The sequence below is a fragment of the Myotis myotis genome, unplaced genomic scaffold, assembly GCF_014108235.1.
Source record: "Myotis myotis isolate mMyoMyo1 unplaced genomic scaffold, mMyoMyo1.p scaffold_m19_p_4, whole genome shotgun sequence".
Taxonomy (NCBI): Eukaryota; Metazoa; Chordata; class Mammalia; order Chiroptera; family Vespertilionidae; genus Myotis; species Myotis myotis.
In genome coordinates this window covers 94,058,488-94,079,668 of record NW_023416346.1, presented here as the reverse complement: position 1 = coordinate 94,079,668, position 21,181 = coordinate 94,058,488, and the positions used below count along the sequence as shown (strand labels likewise).

Here is a 21,181-nt window from a genome sequence, read left to right as displayed (position 1 = left end):
TGGCGGCTAATTTGCATACTGCAGGCAGAGCGGGACAGTGCCAATCGCTAGTGCACCACCATCCAGGACAGGCCGGCCACCAGGAAGGCACGCCTGCCCCAGAAGCCCCAGCAGCTGGCCTTGCCCTGCCGCCACGGGACCTGCCGAGATTGGCGGGTCCTGCAGCGGCAGGGCACGGCCGGTTGCTTGGGGCTTCTGGGGCAGGCGTGCCCCACCGCTGCAGGACCCGCCAATCTCAGGTCCCGCAGTGGCAGGGCAAGCAGGGTGGCAGGGGTGCACCTGTTCCTGGGGTCTGCGAGTCCTTCTGCCTCTGGGCCCTGCTGCTTCCAGCTTCCTTTCTCCAGAATTCACGGCCAAAACCTGGGGGCACAGTGGCAAGTGGGAACTGTTAAGGACCTCACATGACTCCAATCCGCCCAGAAAGCCACAGCCTTAGGACGGGAAAGCTGGGACGGGGGCATATTCAGCGCATTGATTCACATCCCACCCCAAGCCCTGGTGCAGACAGTACACCAAGGCCCCACAAGCAAGACGTGCCCAGGTCACACTGTCAGCCACGGGGCCCAGGTGAGCCAAGTCCCAAGCTCCGGGCTCACGGGTCAGGCTCGGCCCGAGGAGGCAGGGCCGGCATCCCGGATCCCGGATCCCGGATCCTGGATCCCCGGGCAGAAGATGCGGGAGGGCCAGACAGAGAAGGGCCAGACAGAGAAGTGAGCTCACTGACTCCCCAGGTGGAGTGGCTGCACCGCGGGCTCCGAGCCCCGAAGCTGGCCAATGAGAAGCCAGGGAAGGAGGGGTGGGCACTTCCGCTAGGGGAAAGGGGCAGGGACTACAGGCCAAAGTGGTGGTGAGTACCAGCTTGAAGATGGAACTTCTGCACCCTAGGAGGCGTCCCTGATCCCTGGGTTTGGGAGACGTGGACATTAGAGGGGACTGGACCCAGGGCCTCGGGTGATGGGGTGCCCAGGAGTCCCTCGGACATCTGGCAGCTGGAGTCTGGGGCACCTGCTTGATGATAAGACACTTAACTGTCCAGCGCGGGTGCAAAAGGGCTGGGGGGATCCTCAGTAGGTCTGTGGGTGGCTCTAGGTCCCCCAGGGTGACAGGCCTGGCTGTGACCTTCCCCAGAGCTGCCCTGTCCAGACCATGGACCCCGAGGTGTCTCTGCTGCTGCAGTACCCCCCGGCCGGGCTGCCCGAGGATCAAGTCCAAGCTGAGCTGAGCCCAGCCTACGACCATATCGGCGGGTCCCGCGGCGGCAGGGCACACCTGCCCCAGAAGCCCCCAGCAGCCGGCAGGGTGAATCAAAAACAAAACCCACTTTAAATATAAAGACACATATAGATTAAAAGTAAATGAATTAAGCTGCAGCCTATTTTTCTCAGTGGATAGAGCATTAGCCCGTGGACTGAAGGGTCCCAGGTTCGATTCCAGTCAAGGGCATGTACCTCAGTTGCTGGCTTGATCACCAGTCCCTATCAAAGCATGTGCAGGAGGCAACCAATCAATGTGTCTCTCCCTTTCCCTTCACTCTTTCTAAAATTCAATGGAAAAATATCCTTGGGTAAAGATTAACAAAAACAAAGTAAATGGATTAAGTAACATTAAAAAGATTATAAGAAAAATATATTCCAAATTTTGTTAGTTGTATAATGGTTATGTTTAAATTATTAACACCTAAGAAATTGAGTGAAGGGTACATATAATGTGCTGTAATATTTTATAGGGTTTTTCTTTACATGTATGAGATTATTTCAAATTAAAAAATCAAAAATTAATAAAATATTAATTGAAATGTATATGCATTACATGAGAAATCTCCTAATTACTCTAGCATAATTTATTAAATTGTGCTAACATTTATAAGGGTTCAATTAAAAAATATCTTAATTCTAAATGATATAATAGAAAATATATAATAGTGCAGTTATAAGCACTTATCTGAAAATAAAATTTAAAGAAGTGAATTTAAAGAAGGAATTAGCCAAAGAAAATATATGCACAACCCATGGACACAGACAACAGTATGGTGATGGCCAGAGAGAAGTAGGGGGCAAGAGCTGGGTAGAGGGGGCAAAAGGGAGGAAATAGGACATCCTATCTACACTAATAAAAGAGAAACATGGTAATTGGCGTACGACCGCTACCCTTTTCATTGGCTAATCAGCGAGATATGCAAATTAACTGTCAGCCAAGATGGCGACCGGCAGCCAGGCAGCTTGAAACTAACATGAGGCTTGCTTGCCTCAGTGATGGAGGAAACCAATGTTCCCGCCTGCGGCTGCAGGCCTCTGAGCCTGCAGTTTCAAACATTGTAACAAATACTGCAGGACTTCAGCCAGCAGATTCCCAACATTGTATGCAAAGGCCAGAAACCTACTTTCAGGAGCGGAGGCCTAAGAGCTGAAGCCAAGCCTCAAGCTAAAGCTGGCCCAGAATAAAAAAAAAAAAAAAAAAAAAAAGGAAAAAAGGAGCGGTTGGGAGCTTCAGTCACCCCCAGCCTGAAAACAGCCCTCAGCCCCTCACCCAGACTGGCCAGGCACCCCAGTGGGGACCCCCACCCTGAAGGGGGTGTGACCAGCTGCAAACAGCCATCATCCCCTCACTACCCCAGTGGGGACCCCCAACCCTGATCCAGGACACCCTTCAGGGCAAACCAGCCGGCCCCCACCCATGCACCAGGCCTCTATTCTATATAGTAAAAGGGTATTATGCTCCCAGCACCAGGATCAGCGGAGCCATGAGGCCTCCCAGCACCGGGATCAGCGTGACGGGGGCAGTGCCCAAAACCCCTGATCGCCCTGCGGCGCTGTGTGTGACAGCGTGCGGCACCCCAACCCCCCCCCCCCCCACGGGCCCTGCTCTGTGTGTGACGGGGTGGAGCCATAACTTCCCCATCGGCCCTGCCCTGAGTGTGACAGGGTGCGGTGTCCCAACCCCCTGATCTGCCCTGCTCTGTGTGTGACAGGGTGTGGTGCCCCAACTCCCCTATCGGCCCTACTCTGTGAGTGACAGGGGGAAGCTCCCCAACCCCCTGATGGGCCCTGCTCTGTGCGTGACAGGGGGGAGCTCCTCAACCCCCTGATGGGCCCTGCTCTGTGCATGACAGGGGGGGAACTCCTCAACCCCCTGATTGGCCCTGCTCTGTGCATGACAGGGGGTGGCGCCACAACCTCCCCATCGACCCTGCCTTGAGTGTGACAGGGGGTGGTGCCCCAACCCCCCAATCGGCCCTACCCTGAGCATGACTGAGGGTAGCATAGCAACCTCCTGATCCGCCCTGCTCTGTGCATGACGGGGTGGCGCCCCAACCTCCCAATCAGGCCTGCTCTGAGCTCGACCAGGGGCTGCACCTAGGGATTGGGCCTGCCCTCTGCCACTGGGGAGCAGGCCTAAGCCAGCAGGTCGTTATCTCCCGAGGGGTCCCAGACTGTGAGAGGGCACAGGCTGGGTGAGGGACCCCCCTTCGCCCCCGAGTGAACAAATTTTTGTGCACCTGGCCTCTAGTATTATAATAATAAAAGGCTAATATGCACATTGACTGAATGGCAGAATGACCAGTTGCTTTGATGCACACTGGCCATTAGGGGGCAGACGCTCAATGCAGGAGCTGCCCCCTGGTGGTCAGTACACTTCCATATGGGGAGTGCCACTCAGCCAGAAGCTGGCTCCTGGCTGGCCAGCACAGCAGTGGTGGCAGGAGCCTCTCCCACCTCCATGGCAGTATTAAGAATGTCCAACTAATGGTTTAGACCTGATCCCTTGGGCGACTAAGCCTTTAGTTAGACATCCCCTGAAGGCTCCCTGGCTGCCAGAGGATGTCTGACTGTAAGCTTAGGCCTGATCCCCCGGCGAGTGGGCCTAAGTTGACAGGTGGACATCCCCCAAGGGGTCCTGGACTGTGAATAGGCGCAGGCTGGGCTGAGAGACCCCTTCCCCGCCGTGTACAAATTTTTGTGCACCGGGCCTCTAGTATATAAATAAAAAGAGATAAAGCAGAATACTATTTAATTTTAAAGGAGTCAGTCCAAGAAGAGGATATAACAGTTATAAATAGCTATGCACCCAACAGTGGCGCACCCAAGTATATAAAGCAAATGTTAATGGACACAAGACAAATTAACAGTAATCCAATACTAGTTGTGGACTTTAATACTCCACTTACTATAATGCATAGATCATCCAGACAGAAAATTAAGAAGTAAATAATGGTTTTAAATACCACATTATACCACATTCAAAAACTGCAGAATACACATTTTCTCACTTGCACATGGAACATTTTATAGGATAGATCACATTCTAAGACACAAAATAAGACTCAATAAATTCAAGAAGATTGAAATTATGTCAGGCATATATTTACCACAGTGGCATGTAACTAGAAATCAACTATAAGAAGAAGAAAAAAACTGGAAAAAAACATAAAAATGTGGAGATTAAACAATATACTTCTAAACACCCAATGAATCAAAGAGGAAATAAAATAGGAAATAAAAAACAACATTAAGACCAATGATAATGAAACCACAACCATACAAAATTTATGGGATGTAGCAAAAGTAGTTATAAGAGGAAATTTCAAGCTATACAGGCCTATGTCATGAAGTGGGGATATACAAAATAAGCAATCTAAATGTGCACTTCCATTAGCAAAAGAGGAACAAAGAACCCCAAAGTAAATAGAAGGAAGAAAATAATAAAAATCAGAGTGGAAATCAATTGAAAAACAATAGAAAAACAATAGAAAAAATAATAAAATTAAAAGCTGGTTCTTTGAAAGAATAAATTGGCAAACCTCTAGCAAGACTCACAAATAATAAGAGAACACAAATAAATAAGAAATGAAAGAGGAGAGACTGGAGCTGACACTATAAAAATATGACATGCCAGTAAAGAATACTATGAACTATTATATGCCAAAAATTTGACTATCTAGAAGAAATACATAAATTTTTAGAAACATGCAACCTTCCAAGACTAAACCAGGAAGAAGCAAAAAATGTGAATAGACCAATTACTAGCAACATTGAAGCAGAAATAAAATAGCTCACAATAAACAAAAGCCCAAGACCAGACAGCTTCGTAGGTGGATTCTATCAAACATTTTAGTAAGAATTAGTACTTATACTTCCCAAACTATTCCAAAAAATTGAAAAGAAAGGAATGCTTTCTTTTTTAAATTTTTATTGAATTTATTGGGGTGACATTGGTTAATAGTTATATAGGTTTCAAGTGTACAATTCTATAATACATAAGCATATTGTAGTGTATTCACCACCCAAAATAAAGTCTCATTCTGTCACCATTTATCCCCCTTTTATCATCTTCTATCTCCCTCCATCACCCCTATTCCTCTAGTAATCACCATACTGTTATCTGTGTCTGTGAGTTTTTCTTAGTGGTTACTCCCTTCACCTTTTTCATCTAACTCCCCAACCCCTCTCCCCACTGACAGCTGTCAGTCTTTTATCTGTATCAATGAGTGTACTTCTGTTTTGTTTGTATATTTTGTTCATTAGATTCCATATATAAGTGAAACTATATGGTACTTGTCTTTCTCTGACTGGCTTATTTTACTTAGCATAATTCTCTCCAGGTATATCCAGGCTATTGAAAAAGGTAAGTTTTCCTTATTTTTTAAGGCTGCATAGTATTCCACTGTATAAAAGTACAACCATGTTATTTTATCCACTCATCTACTGACGGACACGTAGGTTGCTTCCACATTTTGCAAATTAGTGTTTCATGTTTCTTTGGATATATTCCTAGAAGTGGAATTGCTGTGATATCAGGCAATTCCTATTTTAATTTTTTGAGGAAACTCCATATTGTTTTCCATAGTGGCTGCATCAATCTGCATTCCCACCAGCAGTGCCAAACGGTCCCCTTTTCTACACATCATCGCCAATACATAGTGTTTGTTGATTAATTGATAATAACCATTCAGACAGGTATGAGGTGATATCTCATTGTGGTTTTAATTTGCATTTCTCTGATGATTAGTGATGTTGATCATTTTTTCATATTCCTATTGGACATCTATATGTCCTCTTTGGAGGAGTGTCTATTCAGATCCCTTGCCCATTTTTAAATTGATATTTTGTTATTTTGGTGTTGCATTGTATACATTCTGTATAACTATTGGATATTAACCCTTTACCAGATGTATGATTAGCAAATATGTTTTCCCATTCAGTGGGTTGTTTTGTTACTTTGTTGAGAGTTTCCTTTGCAATGCAAAAATGTTTGGTTTGATATAGTCCCATTGTGTTTTTTCTTTTGTTTCCCTTCCCAGAGGAGATATATCAGAAGAAAAAAAAATATTGCTATGAGAAATGTCCGAGACTTTACTGCCTATGCAGCTTAATAGAATTTTTGTGGTTTTGATTCTAACATTTATTTCCTTAATCCATTTTGAGTTTATTCTTGTGTATGGTGTAAGAAGGTTGTCTAGTTTCAGTTTTTTGCATGTATATTTCCAATTTTCCCAGCACCATTTATCAAAGAGACTATATTTACCCCACTGCATGTTCTTGCCTCCTTTGTCAAATATTAATTGACGATAAAGGTGTGGATTTATTTCTGGGCCCTCTATTCTGTTCCATTGATCTACATATCTATCTATATCTATATATATATATATATATATATATATATATATATATATATATATCAGTTTTTATGTTAGTACTGCTGTTTTGATCACTATGGATATGTAGTATATCAGGTAGCATGAATATAGATGTTAAAATTCTCAACAAAATATTAGCAAACCTGATCTAGCACTACATTAAAATGTTCATACACTATGATCAAGTAGGATTTATTCCAGAGATGCAAGGTTGGTACAATAAACACAAATCAATAAATGTAATAAACCGCATAAACAAAGTGAACAATAAAAATCACATGATCATGTTCTAGCAATACATTCTAAGAATTCCAAAACACCAATCAGAAAGAATATATGCACCCCTATGTTCATAGCAGTGCTATTTACAATAATTAACATCTGGAAACAGCCAAGTACCCATCAGTAGATGAGTGGATAAAACGATGTGGTACTTTTACACAATGGAATACTATGCAGCTGTAAAAAAGAAGGCTCTCTCACCCTTTGAGACAGCATGGAGTGACCTGGAGAGTATTATGCTGAGCAAAATAAACCAGTCAGAGAAAGACAAGTATCACATGATTTCATTCATATGTGGAATCTAATGAACCAAATAAACTGATGAACAAAATAGATCCAGAGACACTGAAGCATGCAACAGACCGACAAATTTTAGAAGGAAGGGGGGATGGTGGGAAGAGATTAATCAAATAAATTACATGCATATATGCATAACTCATGGATATATAATAGTGCAGAGAAGGCCTGGGGAAGGGGTGAAAGTGGGATGGAGGGGACTAATCGGGGATAAAGGGGACAGCTGTAATACATTCAACAATAAAGATAAATTTAAAAAAGATATCCTCATCTGAGGATTAAAAGAAAAATTTTAAAAAAAGCACCCAGGCCTGGTTGGTGTTGCTCAGTGGTTGATAATTAACCTATAAACCAGGAGGTCAGGGTTTGATACCCAGTCAGGGCACATACCCAGGTTGTGGGCTTGATCCCCCGTGGGGGGAGGACATGCAGAAGGCAGCCAGTCAATGATTCTTTCTCATCATTGATGTTTCTATCGCTCCCTCTCCCTTCCTCTCTGATCAATAAAAATATATTTTTAAAAAACACCCAGGAAAAAAATTTATTCAAGGAGGTGAAAGACGTGTAATCTGAAAACTGTAAGACATTATAGAAAAAAATCGAGGTACTTGATTTTGGGTGGTAAACACACAATGCAATATTCAGATGATGTATCATGCAATCATATGCCAGAAACCCATATAATTTTATTAAACATTGCCACCCCAATAAATTCAATACAAATTTTAAAAATGAAAGAAACTGAAAAGAACAAAAATAAATGGAAGAATATACAATGCTCATGGATTGGAAGGATAATTATTGTTAAAGTGATCATAGTACCAAAAGCAATTGACAGATTCAATGCAATTATTATAAAAATGCCACTGTCATTCTTTTCAGAGATAGAATAAATAATCCTAAACTTTTATTTATTTATTTATTTATTTATTTATTTATTCAATTATATAGAACTACAAAATACCCAAAAATAGCCAAAATAGCCAAAGCAATATTTATAAAGAAGAGCAAAGTTAGAGGTACCATGCTCTCTGATCTTAAACTATACTGCAAAGCAATATTATTCAAAACAGAATGATATTGGCACAAAACAGACAGATACACAGATAAATGGAACAAAATAGAGAGCCCAGAAATAAATCTTTGCTTATATGGTTAACATACCTATGACTAAGGAGGTAAAAATGTACAATGGAGTATCAACAGTCTCCTCAACAAGTGGTGTTGGGAAAACTAGATAGATACATGCAAAAAAATGAAATTGGACCCCTCTCTTAAACCACATAAAAAATAAAATCAAAATGGTTAGAGGATTAAATGTAAGGCTTGAAACTATAAAACTGCTAGAAAAAAAACATAGGAAGCAAACAATTTGTCACCAGTCTGAGTAATACCACTTAAATATGCACCTTGAGCAAGGGAAACAAAAATAAACAAATAGGACATTATCAAACTAAAAAGGTTCTGCACAGTGAAGGAAACCTTCAACAAAACAAAAAGAACTCATGGACATGGACAAAAGGTGGTGATTGCAGAGTGGCAAGGGTGTGGAGGTGGAAGAGGGTATAAGGGGAATAAATGGTGACGGAAAAAAATAACATAAAGAGGAAAAATACAACCTGATGAATAAGACAATATATTTGCAAATGATATCCTACATAATAAAAGGCTAATCAACCGAACGTCAGAAAGACTGGTCGCTATGATGCGCATTGATCTCCATGGGGGCAGACGCTCAATGCAGGAGCTGCCCCCTGGTGGTCAGTGAGCTCCCACAAGGGGAGCGCCACTCAGTCAGAAGCCAGGCTCATGGCTGGTGAGCACAGTGGTGGTGGCAGGAGCCTCTCCCACCTCCACAGCAGCGCTAAGGATGTTCCACGGGGAGCAGGCATAAACTGGCAGTCAGACATCCCTTGAGGGCTCCCTGACTGCAAGAGGGTGTAGGCCTGGCTGAGGGACCCCCCAAGTTCATGTATTTTGTGTACTGGGCCTCTAGTATTAAATAAGAGGTTGGTATATAAAATATATAAGAAACTCATGCAGCTTAATAACAAAAAAATTAACAATGTGAATTTAAAAAGGGCAAAGGACATGAAAAGATATTTCTCTAAAGAAAACATACAGATGGCCAACAGATATAATGGAAAGATATTTAATATCACTAATCAGAGGCTACTGAGGGAAACCAAGATGGCGGCATAGGTAAACACCGGAGTTAGCTGGCTCGAACAACCACTTCAAAAATACAACTAAAAGATGGAATGGACATCGCCCAGAACCACAGGAAGACTGGCTGAGGGGAAATTCTTCAACTAGAAGGAAAGAGAACAGCATACGAGACTCAGAGGAAGCGCAGTGCGGAAAATACAAAGGTGCGGAGGTACGCGCAGAGCGGGCTGATAGCTGAGGGCGTGGTTGTCGTTTTCAATCTGGAGGGAGTCTCAGATTCTGAGCTCCAGTTCTGGGTGAGTCTCTAGGGACCCAGACTCAAATGGGAGAAGCGGGACTGTCTGGCATCGGTCGGAATGCGAGGGCAGCTTTCTCTCCGAGGTTTGCAGCAGTTGCTGGGACTCTTGAGAGGCAGAGCCTCTGGGGACGGGAATGAGAGCAGCCATAACTGCTCCCTCCACCCGCTCTGTTGATCCTGTGCGACTCGCCCCGCCCAAGCCCTGCACAGAGCCATTTGCCAGATAGCCTCAGGCAAAGGCTAGATTAGCACCTCCCTAGAGGACAGAAGCTTTCCCACTGCAGACACAGCTGATTCTCACAGCCAGTTGGCCTGGAGGTCAAATCCCCCTAGTATTAACTACAACAATCAAGGCTTAACTACAACAACACTGCGCACAAAGACCACTAGGGGGTGCACCAAGAAAGCATAAAAATGCGGAGACAAAGAAACAGGACAAAACTGTCAATGGAGGATATTGAGTTCAGAACCACACTTTTAAGGTCTCTCAAGAACTGTCTAGAAGCTGCTGATAAAGTTATTGAGATCTACAAGAAATCTAATGAGACCCTCGATGTTATGATAAAGAACCAACTAGAAATTAAGCATACACGGACTGAAATAACGTATATTATACAGACTCCCAACAGCAGACCAGAGGAGCACAAGAATCAAGGCAAAGATTTGAAATGCGAAGAAGCAAAAAACACCCAACCAGAAAAGCAAAATGAAAAAAGAATGCGAAAATACGAAGATAGTGTAAGGAGCCTCTGGGACAGCTTCAAGTACCAACATCAGAATTATAGGGGTGCCAGAAGGTGAGAGAGAGCAAGATATTGAAAACCTATTTGAAGAAATAATGACAGAAAACTTCCCCTACCTAGTGAAAGAAATAGACTTACAATTCCAGGAAGCGCAGAGAACCCCAAACAAAAGGAATCCAAAGAGGACCACACCAAGACACATCATAATTAAAATGCCAAGAGCAAAAGATAAAGAGAGAATCTTAAAAGCAGCAAGAGAAAGAAACTCAGTTACCTACAAGGGAATACCCATACGTCTGTCAGCTGATTTCTCAACAGAAACTTTGCAGGCCAGAAGGGAGTGGCAAGAAATATTCAAAGTGATGAATGCCAAGAACCTACAACCAAGATTAATTTTCCAGCAAAGCTATCATTCAGAATTGAAGGTCAGATAAAGAGTTTCACAGATAAGGAAAAGCTAAAGGAGTTCATCACCACCAAACCAGTATTATATGAAATGCTGAAAGGTATCCTTTAAGAAGAGGAAGAAGAAGAAAAAGGTAAAGATACTAATTATGAACAACAAATATGCATCTATCAACAAGTGAATCTAAAACTCCAGTGAATAAATAATCTGATGAACATAATGAACTGGTGATTATAATAGAATCAGCGACATAGAAAGGGAATGGACTCACTATTCTTGGGGGGGAAAGGGGTGTGGGAGATGCGGGAAAAGACAGGACAAAAATTGTGTACCTATGGATGAAGACAGTGGGGGGGGGGTAAAGGCAGAGGGTGGGGTGGGAACTGGGTGAGGGGAGCTATGGGGGGAAAAAAGAGGAACAAATGTAATAATCTGAATAAAGATTTAATAAAATAAATAAATAAATAATAATATCACTAATCATCAGGAAAATGCAAATCAAATCCACAATGAAATACCATATAGCACCAGTCAAAACAGGTATTAAAAACTCAGTACATAACATATGTGGATGAGAATGTGGAGGAAATGGAACCCTTGTGCACTGTTGATGGGACTTCCCAGTGGTGCAGCACCAACAGAAAACATTATTGAGACTCCTTTAAATATTAAAGGGAGTGGGGGTGGCAGCCAAATAGGCAGCAGTGTCATGCACCTCCTCCTAGGGCCAGGAAAGAGCAACTAAATTGGAGAACATCCACCCAGAATTAACAAATTAGACACAGCTGAGGAGACATTTTTCAATAAGGAAGGGCAAAGGATGCCTAGAGAAAGCTGCATGCCAGCCATAACCCATGTGGAACCACCACTGTGCCCCAGGAGTGAGTGGTGCAGTACCTCCAAGCAGGCTCCCAGGGGTCTGCAGGGAGCACATACTGATAGAGTGAACTCCCGCACCAGGCCTCCTCACCAGCCCACTGGAACCCAGAATCCTAGGATCTGGCTCCAAGACCCCACAGTGAGTGCAAGCCAGTGGGGACCCTGTGCCCCACCTCCACCCGGACCCCAGAAATGTACTGCTAGCCTGACCCAAAGCCATCTGGCACTCACTCCACCCCCAGCATGGGGAACTGCTACTGGGACAACCTGGAGAAAACCAGAGCACACCACGGAGGAGATCTGACTGTGCAACCCAGAGCAACCTTTGACCACTCCACCCGAGCCTAGAGTCTTGATGCCTGGGTGACCTGGAGTAACCCAGCATGTGCCCAACTCAGGCCACAGGGGAGCTCAAACTGAGTGACACAAGACAATCTGCCCCCACTCCACACTGAGGAGGGGTGAACCAGAGTATTCCAACACATGTCTCACTCCAGGCTACAAGAAAGCAGGGACTGTATGACCCAGAGAAATCTGCGTCCGCTCCACCCAGAGACCAATGGAACAGAACAGAGAACTCGGAAATTGACCCAATTTCTGTTATGCTCATTTAATATTTGACAAAGGAGGAAAGTGCATAAAATGTAGTCAAGACAGTCTCTTCAATAAATGGTGTTGGGAAAATTGGACACATAGATGCAAAAAAATGAAACTAGACCACCAACTTATACCATACACAAAAATAAACTCAAAATGGACTGAGGACTTTACATAAGATGGGAAACCATAAAAATCTAAGAAGAATCCACAGGCAGCAAAACATCAGACATATGTGGTAGCAATATCTTTACTGATACAGCTCCTAGGGCAATGTACATTAAGGAGAAAATAAACAAATGGGACTACATCAAAATAAAAAGCTTCTGCATAGCAAAAGAAACCTTCAACAAAACAAGAAGAAAGTCCCTGCATGGTAGAACATATTTTCCAATGTTATATCTCATAAGGGCTTAATCTCCAAAATTTATAGGGAACTCATACATCTTAACAATAGGAAGATAAACAATCCAATCGAAAAATGGGTAAAGGACTTAAATAGACACTTTTGAAAGTGGACATACAGAAGGCCAAGAGACATATGAAAGAAAACATGTTCAAAGTCACTAATCATCCAAGAGATGCAAATCTAAATGACAATGAGATACTATATCACACCTGTCAGAATGGCTATCATCAACAAATCGACAACCAACAAGTGTTGGTGAGGTTGTGGAGAAAAAGAACCCTCGTGCACTGCTGGTGAGAATGAAGACTGGTGCAGCCACTGTGCAAAACAGTATGGTGTTTCCTCAAAAAATTAAAAATCGAGCTCCCATTTGACCCAGTAATCTCACTTCTAGTATTATATCCCAAGAAATCAGAAACACCAATCAGAAAGGACATATGCACCCCTATGTTCATAACAGCACAACTTACCATAGCTAAGATTTGGAAACAGCCTAAGTGCCCATCAGCAGATGAGTGGATTAAAAAAATCTGGTATATCTACACAATGGAATAGTATGCCACTATAAAAAAGAAAGAACTCTTATCATTGGTAAACAACATAGATGGACATGGGGAGCATTATGCTAACCAAAATAAGCCCGTTGGAGAAAGATAAATATCGCATGATCTCTCTCATCTGTGGAATATAATAAACACTAGAGGCCCGGTGCATGAAATTTGTGCACTGGGGATGGGTGGGGGGTCCCTTAGCCCAGCATGTGCCCTCTCGCAGTCCGGGACCCCTCCCTCCTTACTGCCCACCTGCTTGCTGCTTCCTACCGCTCGGCTTGCTGCTCCTTAGCGCTGCCGCGAAGGCCTTGGATCTGCTGGGTGCCGGGCCTGCGGGTTTGTGTTTCTGATACCCCTAGCAGCCCCAGCACCATGATGGCGGGGCTTGGGGCTGTAGGTCTTTGATCAGGGCCCCAGCAGCCCCAGCACCAAGGTGGTGGGCCTTGGGGCTGCTGGGTACAGGCTCCCCGCTGCGTGTTTGTGTCTGTAATCCGGCCCCCAGCAGCCCCAGCACCGCCTAAATAACTTAAGGGAAATTTTATTGAGTCTTCTTTTAAAAGCAATCTAGTTTAAAAATGAGTTGCAGCTAAGAGAGAACAAAGAACATGGTACCTAAGAGTGAGATAGACAGACAGAGGAGAGGCTGGGCACTGGTCAGGGGCTTACATGCCAACTGTTCTCCACCTGGGAAATGATGTAAAATTGGTTTCTTTAGTTTTCTGCTTAATGGTCTTCTCCAGAGAGTGGAGTGGCATCTGCTCGCTTCTCCCTGGGGCCTGGCTTGGTGGTCGCCTTGGGGTCTGGCTGTGCTCCAGCGGGATCCGCACGGGCCTGCCTGCTCCGCCTGGCCCTGCCAAACACATTGCTTCCTCTGAGTCTTCCTTGGGCACAGCCCCTGTCCATCACCTCCTTCTGTGTCTCCCACCGCCAGGGCCGATAAAGAGGCCCACACAGAGTTCAGGCCTGCAAGGAGCTGGTCCTCTGCTTTCAGAACCTTCGGGACCTCCTCTTGCAATTGTTCCCTTCCATGACCTTCCTTCCCTACCTCGGGAATCTTCCCGGAGCACCACATGCCTGCCCTCCAGTAGAAGGTTGTCTTTGTGTGGCTTTCAGGGCAGCCTTCAGGGTCTGGTGGCCACACTGCGGCCCTTCCACGCTGGGCCCCGGGCCCCGGACCGCGCCCTCCAGGCATAGCGGCTCCACACTGTGCTCAGGGCCTGGGAGTTAAGCAGCAGGGTGGTCCTGATGCACTGGTGGCTGTGGCAGCCAAGCAGAGTTCCGACAGGCTGCGGGTGGGGGCTGGGGGCTGGGGGCTGGGGGCTGGGGGCGCCCCCTGGGTGGCGGCCCCTGCCAGCAGCTGCAGGAGGCTGGCCTCAGATTTGGACTTGAGCAGGTGGAGCAGGCGGGACAACAGCTGGACAGGGGGGCGGCGGCGGAGGCGGGGCAAGGGCCGGGGTGAAGGGGCCTGTGGTAAATCTAGGGGCCGGGGTGCTGGCTCCACCACAGGGGCTGGGGTCGCAAAGTCTTGCAAGGAGGTGGAGGACAGGGTGCCGTAGGCGGAGTCCATGGAGCAGGAGCTGCCCTCCCCGGGGCCCAGGGCCAGCAGCTCGCTGGTCAGTGTGACAGATGAGGCGGTGGTACTGAGGGACATCTTGTCCGATTGGGAGCTGAAGGGGCCGCCCTCGAACTCAGTAGAGGAGAGCGTCTCCCCGGGCTCCAGCACCACCATGGCCAGGGTCTCCGTGGAGCTGTCCGAGGCGCAGTGCTGGGTGTCCAGGCTGTTGCTGCTTTTGCGCAGGATGGTGGGGAAGCTGGTGGCAGAAGTACTACTCTCCCCACCCTCCTCTTCCTCCTCATCTTCCTCCTCGTCCTCCTGCTCCTCCTCCTCCTCCTCCAGGCTCTGTAGGTGCTGCTGGCTGCCCGTGTGCTCCTACACATGCAGCTGCTGCAACTGGTTCTGGGCATTGTAAATGGAGTCCACCCAGCCCTGGCACAGAGACTGCCCTCTGGCCTGGAACGTGTAGGCCCCCACGGCACTGTGGAACTTGTTCAGGTAGATGAGGAGGAAGGAGCCAGGGTCCCGCAGCTCCCGGCACACCAGCAGTGATGGCCTGATGACCTTGGTCCCCTCACCCTTCTTCACTGCCTTGGTCACTAAGAGTAGGTCCGTGAAGAGGAAGCAGTACACATCCATCTTGCTGTCCTTTCCCTCCTTCATCTTCAGGCTGCCCTCCAACATCAGCTGACGCGTCTCCTCTGGGGAGGCACCTGAGATGGGCACGGTCAGGTCCAGATGCAGAAATTCCTTCAGGAGCTTGTCCACCTCGTCGTTGCTACCCTCCACCACCTTGTAGGCGTCCATGTGGCTCACCACGGCGGCCAGCTGCTGCCGCTCCTGTCGCTGCCGCATGGACGCATTCACGTGGTGGATGAAGCCTCCACGGAGCTGATCATGGTGATGACGGCCTCCTTGGCACGTGGCTCGTCCCTCTTCCTCAGCACCGACTTGAGCAGCAGCGGGTACTTGGTGAGCCGCTGGTGGGGCTTGGCGAGCATGTCGCTCAGCTTCAGCCGCTGGCATTGCTGATGCTTCTCGGCCCACGTCACCTAGGCCGGGAAGAGGTTGTTGTCGCGCAGCAGACTGTGCATGTACCCCATGCAGCCCTCCTCCTCCATGCAGTACCGGATGTAGGGATTGAAGAGGGAGCCGAACATCTTGAAGCCTTTGAGGAGGTCCCGGGCTGCAGCAGCCCCCGCGTGCGCAGCGCCTTCTCCACCATTGGCGCCATCACGCTGCCCCACAGCCCACGGTGCAGACGGTGCAGACGCGCGATCTTGGGGATGCTGCTGAACAGGAGCGGGTCTTGGAGGTGTCGGGACTCCTCCCCAGGGTGACCCTTCACCCGGGAGTACCCACCGCTCCATGCACCCCCTCGTCCAGCAGGGAGCGCCCTCGGTGGGTCCTCTGCTCTGGGAGCTGGGGAGGAGGAGGCTGGTGGAGGGCGAGCCCTAAAGCAGGAGGAAGCCTTGGAAGGCAGGCAAGGAGCCCAGGACTCACAGCGCCCCCACCGCTACCCCAAGTCCCGCTGGGGCCTGCACCCAGGAGTGCCATGGCTGCGGCAGGGCCACGGGCTGGGCTTGGAAGTGAGCCCTCCACGAACAGTCCCAGCAGCCTGCCTGGTGTGGGTGGTCACCTTGAGGGAGGCTCTGGCCTTTCTCTGCTCCTCTCCTGGTGGAGCGGTGGGACTCCAGCACTGAGGTCAGAGGAGCCGCCTTCCAACCCCCAGGCTGCTTCTCAGAGTTGGAAGTTTCGTCATTGGCCTCTGCCTAGGACAGGACCTCTGCACCCCCACGGTGCATAAACACACAGGGCTTCCATCAGGCTCCGCTGATCCCGGGGCCCTGAGGCCTCTCGGCTCCGCTGATCCTGGGGCCCTGAGGCCTCTCGGCTCCGCTGATCCCGGGGCCGGGACGCCTCTCGGCTCTGCTGATCCCGGGCTGGGAGGCCTCTGGGCTCCGCTGATCCCGGGGCCCTGAGGCCTCTCAGCTCTGCTGATCCCTGGGCCCTGAGGCCTCCCGGCTCTGCTGATCCCCGGGCAGTGAGGCCTCTCTGCTCTGCGGCTTCAGGGCTGTTTGGCTTCGCTCCACTGCTTGGAGCCTGAGTATGCAAATTAACCGTCATCTTTTAGCTTCTATAATTGAAACATTGTATCTTTTGGAACTGTTGCTTCAGGAGCTCAGAGCCCCGCAGCCGCAGGCAGGGAACCTTGGCTTCCTCCATTGCCAGGGAAACCAAGCCTCCTGTTCTCAGTTGCCTGGCTGCTGCCGCCATCTTGGTTGGCAGTTAATTTGCATATCTTGCTGATCAGCCAATGGGAAGGGTAGCGGATGTACAGCTAATTACCATGTTTCTCTTTTATTAGATAGGATTATCTGATGAACATAAATAGATCCAGAGACAGAAAAGCATTGAGCAGACCCTCAAACTTCAGAGGGAAGTCAGGGGAGGGGTGGGGGTAAGACAGGGGTGGGCAAACTTTTTGACTCGAGGGCCACAATGGGTTCTTAAACTGGACCAGAGGGCCGGAACAAAAGCATGGATGGAGTGTTTGTGTGAACTAATATAAATTCAAAGTAAACATCATTACATAAATGGGTATGGTCTTTTTTTTCAATAGTTTTATTCATTTCAAATGGGCCGGATCCGGCCCGCGGGCCGTAGTTTGCCCACGGCTGGGGTAAGAGATCAACTAAAGGACTTGTATGCATGCATATTAGCATAAACAATGGATACAGACAGTAGGGGGTGAAGGCATGTGCTGGGAGTTGGGGGTGGCCGGGGAGAGGTCACTGGGGGATAAAGGAGACATATGTATTACTATATGTAATACTTTAAACAATAAAGAATATTTTAAAATCTCAAGAAAAAGAAATATACACCATAATAAAAGTCTTACATCCATTGCACCTAACAACAACAACAAAAATAAATACTAAAAGCAGAGAGAGAAAAAATAAATGGTGGCCATATGGGCAGACCTGTCATGCACCTCATCCCAGGGTCAGACTGTAAATGCAACTAATTGGAGAACATTCGCCTGAATTTACCAACTGAGGTCCAGCTGAGAAGAAGACATATATCAAAGTATAGAAAACACATGGAGATCGGTAGGAAAGGAAAGGCGAGGACAAGAGATGAGCTGACAAGCTCTTAAGGGCCGCGGGGCAGGGAGAGAGAGAGAGAGAGAGAGAGAGAGAGAGAGAGAGAGAGAAGAGAGAAGAGAGAGAAGGGAGTATTGGGCTATGAAAAGTGTATTCCCTCAAAGACAGAGGCTCACAACCCAGGCTGGGCTTCACAGCCCCAAGCATGACCCACGTAACATCCAGCAGCAAAAAGCTGCAGGCCTGAAGCTGGTAGACTGGAGCCTGTCAGAGGGAAAGCAGTTCCATTTTTTTGTTTTGATTTGTTTGTGTTTTGTTGTTGTTATTGTTGATTTTAACCCAGAGCACAGGAGTTTTCATTTGCAGCTACTTATCCAAGGCTTTGGTGCAGGGAGGGAGGCGCGGACTTGAGGTGCCTAAAGAGAGGCTGGAATGGGGAGCATTGGGGTGGGGTGACTTTGAAAAACAGTAGCCAGGAACATTTGGTCATCGGTCCCCAAACCGAAATGGCCATTTTTCCTGAGAGGAGCTAGCCGCTCCCAGAAACTGCAGGGCAGGAGAAGAAAAAAAAAACCATGCCCTAGTGATACAGCCTGTTCCACCATCAGGGGTCCTGTATGTCACATCCTGCATTTTGACCTCTTCCTAGGAAACAAAAGCAGAGGTCAAGCCTACAGGTTTAAACAACCTTGGGAATCCCTCAGTGACTGGATTGGGGGAGGGGCATCTGCCCCACTATCCTGGGAACCAGACTCCTACTTTCCCCACATGGGAGAGATGATAAAACTCCAGGTTTCCTGCATATCCCACTGGTCTCCATACAAGGATCTCTTTCCAGTCGTGGGCAGAGTAATATTTCGGGCCACTCATGAAGGAGTAGCTCTGGGACAAAGAAACACACTCACCACATTCCCTGAAAGCTAAACAGCACCTTCCCCACTTAAAGCACTTTCAGAAACAGACTTTTGAGTGATTAAGTTTGATAGCTGGCTAGCAGGCAAAGGTGGGCAGAGGCAGAGCCTGGGAACCAAGGAAGTTTGCTAATCCAGCCCTGGGCCCCATGCTGATAACAAACCCCTTTACAGGGCAGATTGGCCCCTCCTGCTTACAGCCAAGGCATTTGGAGACAGACACAAATGGTGGATCACTGCATAGCTTGGAGCTTCAAGCAGGTTGCTAAAAGCCAAAAGATAGTACCTGACAGTACTTAGCACCTAAGTAACTAACAGGAAGCCCAGAATTGGCAGAAAGGACAGAAGAATGGAATCCAAAGCAAGCTCCCATGGGGCAGTAAACTGGGCTGAATGAATGCTACTTCACTTTGTTTGCCTTCTTTTTTCTCTTTTTTCCCTCCCTTTTTCTTCTTTCGTTTTTCTCTTTTTCCCCTTTTACAATTTATCTTATCTATCTGCTTTATTGATTTGTTTTCTTCTAGTCTCTGTTGTTTTGTTCATATATCTAATTGTCCTCTTCCCTTTTCATACTCAATTTTTTTTCCATTACTCATTTTTTCTCTCTTTTCTTTTTCTCCTTCTTTCTCATCCTTTTTTTCTCTTTTTTTTTTTTTTTGTATTTTAGGTCCATCTGCTTTTTCCTCTATTTTCCTTTTCAAAAAAGTTTTTTCTTGTCTTTTCATTTCTTTTATCCCTCCTTTATTTTAAACTGTTTTCCTCCCTCTATTCCTCTAATTCTTTATTCTTATTTTCTTTATTTCAACTTTGCATCTACATAGTCCATCCTCCTTTTTTGTTTTTTATTTGTATTTTTTGGGGTTTTTTTGTTCTGTTTTGTTTTCTCCTCATAGTTTTCTTTTCTTTCTTTTTTCAACCATTCTTGCTCTCATTTCTCTTTCTTAGTTTTCTCTCTTCTATGGTAGTTATTTTGTTGGTGCTGTAGGGGTCTTGCATATGTTTTGTTGAGTTTCTTCTGTTTTGTGTTTTGTTGTGTTATATTTTGTTCCATTCAGTCAGCACCTCCACAACAGCTCACATGATGTGGTCGGGGGTGAGCCACATAGTCAGGCAGCTGGAGAAGAGACTCCATCCATGAATGGGACAATCATATTCAAGAGCCAACTACAACAGGAGCACACAAATAACTCAAGTATGGGGCTTTTCTAGAGCACCCCGCTCAGGAGATCTAAGATACTACACACTGGGTCCCACAAAACCCCTACTGCATAAGTACACCCCACAAAATCTGAGAGGCATAGCAGTTTGATCTAATACATAGAAACAAAAACAAAGGAACAGAAAAAATGGGGAGACAAAGAAAAACCCCCAACTGAGAGAAAAGGAGGCATCAGCAGATAATGAACAAAATAAAATGGAGGTAAAAAATTTGTCAGATAAAGAATTTGGACTAATGGTAATAAGGCTGCTCAAACAATTCACTGAGAACTATAAGCAACTAAATGAGAATTATAAGGGTCTTAATTAAGAGCGCTATACCAATATGAAATGATAGGTTGAAATAATAAATAAGAACCAATTGGAAATTATGAATGACATAGCTGAAATAAAGAACACCATGGAAGGGTTCAAAAGTATACTAAAAGAAGCTGAGGACTGAATCAATGAACTAGAAGACAAGGTATTAAAAAAATAAGCATACCAATTCAGAGCAGCAAATGGAAAAAAATAAATTAAAGAGCAGAAGGAGAGCCTAAGGGAAGTTTTGGAAAATATGAAATGTAACAACATTGGCGTTATAGGGGTACCAGAAGGAACAGAATCTGAGGAAGGAATAGAGAACTTGTTAGAAGAAGTAATGGCAGAAAATTTCCCTAACCTGGTGAATGAAAAAGTCACTCAACTTCAGGAAACACAGAGAGTTCTGATCAAGATGAACCCCAAAAGACCCACTGCTAGGCATATCATAATTAAAATGACAAACATTAAAGACAAAGAAAGACCCTTAAAGGCCACAAGAGAGAGACAAAAAGTTACCTACAAGGGAGTCCCCGTTAGACTGTAAGCTGACTTCTCAATAGAAATACTAAAGCTCAGAAGGGAATAGCATGAAGTAATTAAAACCTAGAGACTGAGCCCAAGACAACTCTATCCAGCAAAGCTATCATTCAAAATCAAAGGTGAAATAAAGAGCTTCACAGACAAGAAAAAAAGGTTAAAAGAATTTATTACCACCAAACCAGCACTGCAAGAAATGCTAAAAGGACTATTTTAAGAAAAAAGAAATAAAGAGAAAGAGAAGAACATAAACATGAAGAATAAGACTGGCAATAATTATGTATC

General features: G+C 46.1%; 1 protein-coding gene and 1 pseudogene across 2 annotated transcripts in view; both read right to left on the bottom strand.

Moving 5' to 3' along the window:
* The window catches only part of LOC118654202 (vascular endothelial growth factor receptor kdr-like), a 463,598-nt gene that overhangs the window by 316,516 nt on the left and 125,901 nt on the right, over positions 1 to 21,181 (bottom strand). The gene's annotated exons all lie outside the window — the stretch shown is intronic.
* Positions 14,476 to 16,377, bottom strand: LOC118654252 (annotated as a pseudogene).